The following is a 7505-nucleotide window of genomic DNA, read 5'->3' as shown; positions in this document are numbered from 1 at the left end:
TTGTAGTATAGGTGCTTCATAATATGCTAGTTAGGATGAAACCTTGGAATAGTTAATATTTTCATGTATAATAGAGAAAACATAGATCCAAGGTTTATAGGGTTGCATGTACACCATATGAGTGTTAGAATGCTCAAAACCCAACAGTGGTATCAGAGACAGGTTGTTTTCTGTTATATTGATGCAAATGTTTTATTTTCAAAGTTGGAAAAAAAAAGGAAAAAAAACATGACGTTTGTCAAATTTTAAGATAATTACTTGTTTTTGTGAAAAACTAATTATTTGTAAAATTTGAATCATTTGCTATATGAGTTGAATTAGGTCAAATTTAGTAAAAGATAAAATGATATGATTATTTTATTAGTTTTAAAAGTTTGATCTAAAGAGTTTTTTGAAACCTCCATAAGTTATGGATATGAAAAGGTTTTTAAAAAAAAATTGATTCAAAGTTTTTTTATGGAGTTACAAAACTTGGTCTTAATGTTTTAAAGAATTCCATAACTTGTTCTTAAGTTATGGAACATGAAAAGTTTCATCATAAAACAAGTATTTAACTCCATAAGTTATGGAATCCAAAAGTTTTCAAGAGTTACAAAACTTGCCCTCAAGTTTTGGAATTTGGAAAAAGTTTTTTTATGATAAAAAAAAAAGAATTGAATTCTAAAACTCTTGGGTTCATAACTTAAACAATTAATTAAATGGTTTTAATTTTGAATTTAATAATTGGAATTATGATGTTTTTATTGAATAATTCAATTAACTCTTATGGACTTTATTAATAGATAATTAAAGTGTTTAATTAAAAGAGAATTAATAATTCCATAATGACATGGTTTAAATTTAATTAAATTAAGAGTATAGTTTAATTAATAGATTAAACCACCAAGTATTTTAAATGTCTAAAATACACCCTTATACTATTATAATATTAAAAGTTTAATATATTATATGTATAAGAGCAAGTCGTCTTACCATTAGTAGGCCTCATTCACGAAGCAGGCCTATAAGGGGGGTATAAGGTTATTGCCTATAAAATGACAGTTTAATGGGTGTCCACTCTCACCCACCGCTTCCTTGACTGGTGGAGGGTCGTTATCCGAACAGGTAGGACAAGGACTATAATTCTCCCTTCATTAAAAGTATTAATGATAAATACTAAGTAACTAAACTTTTTATAAATTCCCAATCTTAGTTACTTAGGAAAATGTGAATAAGGTGCTAATCCATGAAATTACACTTTGTACTTTGTTTAAGCTGTTAGTGGAGCGTGTGTGGTTAACCGGCACACTAACCTGGACTTAACAAGGTAGGCAAAGGGTAACTTAATGTTTATCATAGTATCGTTGGAGCGTGTGTGGTTAACCGGCACATCGATTGAGGGGTAAATATTAAGGGTACCAAGTATATTTGCATGGTTACTTCACACCTTGTTTTGTGATCCTCGGCATCCCAGTCACAAAACCTGAAGGGCACACTCGAGATTGAAACATGCCATTGAAAAGTTCAATGAATCTCAAAAGAATCTAGGAGTTTCAAAACCAATTAAAACCTAATAATACATTTCGTTTATCTTGGTGGAAGTTGGTGAATCGTCATTCACCTACCTTCAAATATTTTATAGCTTGGATTACGGCATCCCTCTTCCAAGTTATAAAAAAGTTTGTTGGGTCCTAGCCTTAATATATCATATTGGGTGTTATATTAAGGACTTAAATCAACTTTACGTGAATTTCTTCCATTGTTGATGTCTGGTTTAAACAACAATGATCTTCCCAAACCAAGCTTTCCTAATGAATATGACTTCCCGAGTTTGGCTCATGGAATTCATACTTCTCTTCCTCCACCTCTTCCAATTATGCTCCCTAACCCACAAGTTCAAGGTCACTCAAGCCCTAATGGCAAGCAAGGTCTATGTGTGATCACATCTTAGAGATGAAGTCACATATTGACAAGTCGGGAGAGTTGGGTGTCAAAATCTTGAGAAAGTTGGATGTTCAATCACTTTCTAAGTCACATAGTGAGTTCCTTTGGGACTACTATGAAACAGACTATGACATGAACCTTAATGATCATATCTATTTGCTTGGTGCTGCTGAATCAGCAATGATTTGGAACGATAGTAAAGCAAATTTGATTAGAAGATCAACTTCCCAAAAACTTTATGGACAGTGACAATGGTGACACTGGAAATCCAGAAAAAGCATTCTCTTCCCAATGGAAAGGGATTGGCCATAGTCAACCCGGTTGACCAAATGGTAAAGAGAAAGGCTAAGTCTGAGATAGTCTCATTACCAAAGGGTCCATATGTTTATTTTGCCAAAGGAAGGGGCGTTGATTGCAAAGCTGCCAAATTTACCTAAGGATGTTAAAGTCAATAAGTTTGACTCTACATCAGGTAGAGCCCATTATCTAACTCTGTTAAGTTCTATTCTGAGATCCTCATTACATGATGTGACTGAGTCACATGTTGATGTTTTAAGAATCAAAGAATAGAGAGAAATCTTAAAGGAAGTATATGCTGATTCTGACCGCGAAGGTGGATTTCGATCGCATCAGAATTTTGAGCAGTTGCTTAAGAAGTTATGATATATTGCTAAGGAATAGATAACAACAATTTTCCATGTGGATTGTAAGGATAAGTTTTTCCGCAAAATTTTAAAATAAAAGAAAATTGTTTAATTTTATTTATTTGAAGTATCCTTACAATGACAGTTGTGGAAAATTGTTGCTTATATGATTCCACTGACATCAATATTGGAAAATGGATTTGATTCTTTCATTTGTGGTAGTGTCTAAATTTACCAAATCAGGAAAGTTCCTCATCGCCCAAGTTTCAATTGAACCGAAACTTGGAATCATGCAAGTTGAATAGTATGATGAATGAGAACTTTCAAGCATTGGAAAATCAAGACTAATTACTTGTTCACATTGATGTGTGAGTCAAGTGAAGGACTAAAAGGATCGAGTACACATTCTTGTGCACTTGTCATGTCCACCACAAAGCTCGTTAAGACTATTTGATTTACTAAAGTTTAGTAAATATGGTTATACTTACAAGTTTAAGCATAATTCTGAAACATTGGAAAAGTCTCAATGTATGGCAGAACGAATGGGAAGAATCAAATTAGGCAGAAAGATAAAAGTTTCTCAAATCTGAAAAGATGGGAGAGTACTTTAGTATCATGTTTGTGATCATCTTAATGATTTAGAAATCATATCACAATTAGTCCTCTAAAGGTCATCTTAGTGCATTCTTATGACTAAGAAGAGGAGTCATGAATTGTTGAAATGGTTAGATTAGGAAGATGAGTCATACTTCGTTCCAAAACAATTCTTAGAGTCATACTCCAAGATTGTAACTTGAGTGACATATCTTAAAGAAAGGTTTAAAACACTTGTCAAATGTAAGAGTAAAAGTGTCCCACTCTTGTACATTTGAAATTGGTAAGTTGTGATGTTTTGGATAAAACAAAGACCAACTAAGGCCAATTGTGTGAAGTGTTTGTCTTGATAAAGAATCTGCACTATCTCTTGAATATTTGGCAAGATAGTCTTATATGTCAAGAGGATAGTGGGAGTCTTAAAGATCCTAAAAAGAATTTCAAGAACTAATCAAGAATAAAACCTGAGGTTCTTCACTAGCACACGACTTGAGGTTTATAACCTATCGTGTTGACATATTTTGTGCCCATTCCAGTTAAAGTTGGCTTTGCATAGGAGTTCTGAAAGTTCTCAATTGGTTACATAACAACTTGGAAGCAACGGCAGGCCCCGTACTGCCAGGTGGCAAGAAGTTAAGATTGCATAAGTTCAGTCCATATGAGTTTGGATTTGTCATTATCCCTGTCTTGTGACTATGGTTTTGACGATTCACATGGAGAAGAACACATACACCATAAAATCTAAGGGTCATAAGGTTTCTCTCCGATTCATGAAAATGATGGTGAGGAAACACTTCCACCAAGTACATTTGAAGTAGATGGCAAAAGGTCTAAACAATTGAGATTATGATTACGACATCCCTTTTCATAGTTCTGAAATTGTTTAGACACACATGCATGCTATCTAAGGAAAGGCGTATGATTTTGATAAAGTTTTATCAAAGCATCTCGTATCAGAAATCTGAACTTTGGTAAGAAAGTCAATAAAGTATTGATTTCTAGAAGTCCAGCTTATTTCTGAGTACATGTCAAAGCTAGTGGGAGCATAAGTGTTATGCTAATAATCATCATGTTAGTGGGAGCATGATAATTATTGTTAATGTTGCAAGTTAGCAATGTTAATTATAGAAAACAAAAGTTTCAATTCGTGAGGCTGCAGGGATTGAAAAAGTTGTTTTGCTATAATTAAGGGAGAGGATATACTTCATTTCAGTTCTAAAGGCTTAGATTGAAACCTTAATCATCTTTAGTCAAGAATATATATATATGAATTTCATGTTGGATTGGTTCAACTTAAGGAAATTCTATATATTGCGTTCTCAAAATTCGATTATGATTACGGCATCCCTCTTCATAGTCAAATTTTGAAAACATGGCAAATAAAAATATTGTAGCAAAAGACTGGTCTAGAATCATGTCTTTATGTGAGACATCATGAATCGTGTACCATTTGCTTTGGGTACAGGATCGATTGCATGTGCTATAATATTTGTCATTTCTAAATTTTTCCAAATGCCCAGAGGCATTAAGAACGGAAAAGGTCTAGAATTGGATATGACTAAAATGATTAAGCAATTGTCGAGGACAATCTGAGGTTTACCAAAGATTGGTTGCTCAGGGACAGTTGGAAGTATAGTGCTAATTTTGGAAGGACCATATTGACATATTCTGAAAAGAGGCATCTCTTATTCAGAAGTGATAGTCAAAATGAGAATAAGGAGTTGTCTCCATAGGTGGAAGTTATCTGTGTAAGATTAGAAAACTTAATGCAAGAAGCATGTCCAAAGCAATGTACCTTGAATATGAGACTTAGTTTCCATGGAGTTGATGTCCATTAGAATACCTTATAATGACTGTTGACAAGTCTTTGTGACTTTGTACATATTCATTACAGGAGGGTCAGTGCATATAAGTTTAAAATCTAAACAGATTTCGATAGGAATTTGAAATTCTCACATTTTTCGATAAGGATTTGGGAGTGTGAAATTAGAATCATTGAATTATGTTCAATTGGTTTATTTCACAAAGTAAGGATCATAGACAAACATAGAGTGCATACTTGGTGTATGGCAAAGCTATTGTTTAAGAAAAACATAGTGTACATGCTTGGAGCATGGGACAACTAGTGTTTTTAATTCAAGTATAAAATTGATAAAACCGAAACAATGAATAATGAGTAATCAGTATGGTGATAAATAAAAGTGTTTATTTATATTCATAGGGTTTGATACCATATTTGATTCATTTATTCTTGTGTTTCACTTTGCATGTTTTGACTTCCAGAATAACTAAGTCTCTCTTCCTGAATGATTAAGTTATTCAAACCATCCACAGTCGGTCATATGTTGGAAGTAGATATGAATCAAGACTGTCATGGGTTGGTTTGTAGAGGTCCAAGTTGGTGGACAAAGTGGTGCTACAACACTCATGAGTGCTCATAAGTTCTGAGTATTGGATTCAACCCACGCTCATTTGATCACTTCATGGATTTTATCACGAGTGATCATGAGACGATAATATCTTATATTCTTAAAACCTAGAGATATGAGTTGTTACTATGAGTTGGTTATACATTGATTGCACGAAAACGCATTGGTAACTCGATGTTATAAAACCTGCCTTTTTGTATGATTCAACAAGTAGTAGAACAAGCCATATGAGTCGAAGTTTATCCATTCCTTTTACCTTCGGGATAAAAGCGATATCTGTGGGCCCCTCGATGATTTAGCGATGACACATGTGAGTGCTTGGCCAAGCCAGGACTGATTTGATTTGTTCAATCAGTCAATCATCATAAATCGAAAATCGGGAAACAACAAATGGACAGAGAGAATGATTATAATCCATGTCTCAGTCCATATGATATCTAGAATGGAGGAATATATGATCCCTTATCTAATGGACAAGTCATTGACAAGGTCAGAGTTCGACATCGGCTTTAAGAGCTACGATTACCAGTTAGGTTTTGAAGTCATACTCAATAATAGTTTTAGACTTATCCAAGTGGGAGACTGTTGGATTAATGTCTAAGTCCATAACTATATTTGGTATGTACTTGACCCGACCCGGCATGGTCCATTTGGGTTGCACTTCACCGGCACAATTTATATGGATAGTCTTTTGAGAATAGTATATTTATGATTTATATTAATATATTATAAGTTCTAATATATTAATATGGAATCATATTATTTAATTAGTATTAATCAAGAATTAATTTAGAATTAATTAAGTGATAAAAAAGAACTAATTAAATATGGACTCTTATATATATGGAATGGGCCAAGTTCATTTAGGTTGGGCTAAGCTTTCATGGATGGTCCATGGAGCTTTTAACCCATGGATCCTATGTAAATGAAAGGTCATGGGTATTAGGGTTTACATGGATGTAACCCTAATCCTCCATAATATATAAAGGGTTCCTTGGCTCACAAAATTGACATAAGTGTGTGAAAATAAGAGTGGGCCGATTTTAGTGTGCATACATATTCTCTCAAGTTCTTCCAAGGTGTTTTGGTGATTTGTGATTCCATTTGAGGCTTCCACACTATTGGGGCTAAGCTCTTAAAGCTTGAAGACATCAAGCTACATCAAAAGGTATGTCATCTAACTAGAACTTTGTAGTATAGGTGCTTCATAATATGCTAGTTAGGATGAAACCTTGGAATAGTTAATATTTTCATGTATAATAGAGAAAACATAGATCCAAGGTTTATAGGGTTGCATGTACACCATAGGAGTGTTAGATCGCTCAAAACCCAACAGTCGAGCCCCATAATTTCTGAACATCCCCTTGTAGCAGACTTTGACTGTGTATTTGGTTGCATCAAATCTTTCCCTAAAGGAACTTCTTGTGGGAGAGATGGCTTGAGGGCTCAATAGTTACTGGATGCCCTTTGTGGAGAAGGGTCTGCTATTGCCACAGATCTCATACGTGCTATCACCTCAGTGGTTAATTTATGGTTAGCGGGAAGATGTCCAACCATTTTGGCAGAGTTTCTTGCGTCCGCTCCTCTCACGCCTCTGCTTAAACCTGACAACAGGATCCGTCCAATTGCAGTAGGTACTATATGGAGACGTCTGGTTTCCAAGGTTTCCATGAAAGGTGTGGGTAAAGAAATGGCCAAGTACCTTAATGATTTTCAGTTCAGGGTTGGTGTGTCCAGCGGTGCTGAGGCTGTGTTACACAGTGCCAATAGGGTGTTGAGTGAACACCATGCTGATGGGTCTCTTGTAATGATGACTGTGGATTTCTCGAATTCCTTTAACCTGGTGGATAGATTAGCATTTCTCCACGAGGTTAAGAAGATGTGCCCTTCCATTTCTTTGTGGGTGAATTTCTTG

This window comes from Lactuca virosa, chromosome 7 (assembly GCF_052849685.1).
Source record: "Lactuca virosa cultivar CGN04683 chromosome 7, Lactuca_virosa_CGN04683_v6, whole genome shotgun sequence".
NCBI classification, from domain to species: Eukaryota; Viridiplantae; Streptophyta; class Magnoliopsida; order Asterales; family Asteraceae; genus Lactuca; species Lactuca virosa.
The sequence above is the reverse complement of the archived record's forward strand: the minus strand, read 5'-3'. Positions refer to the sequence as shown.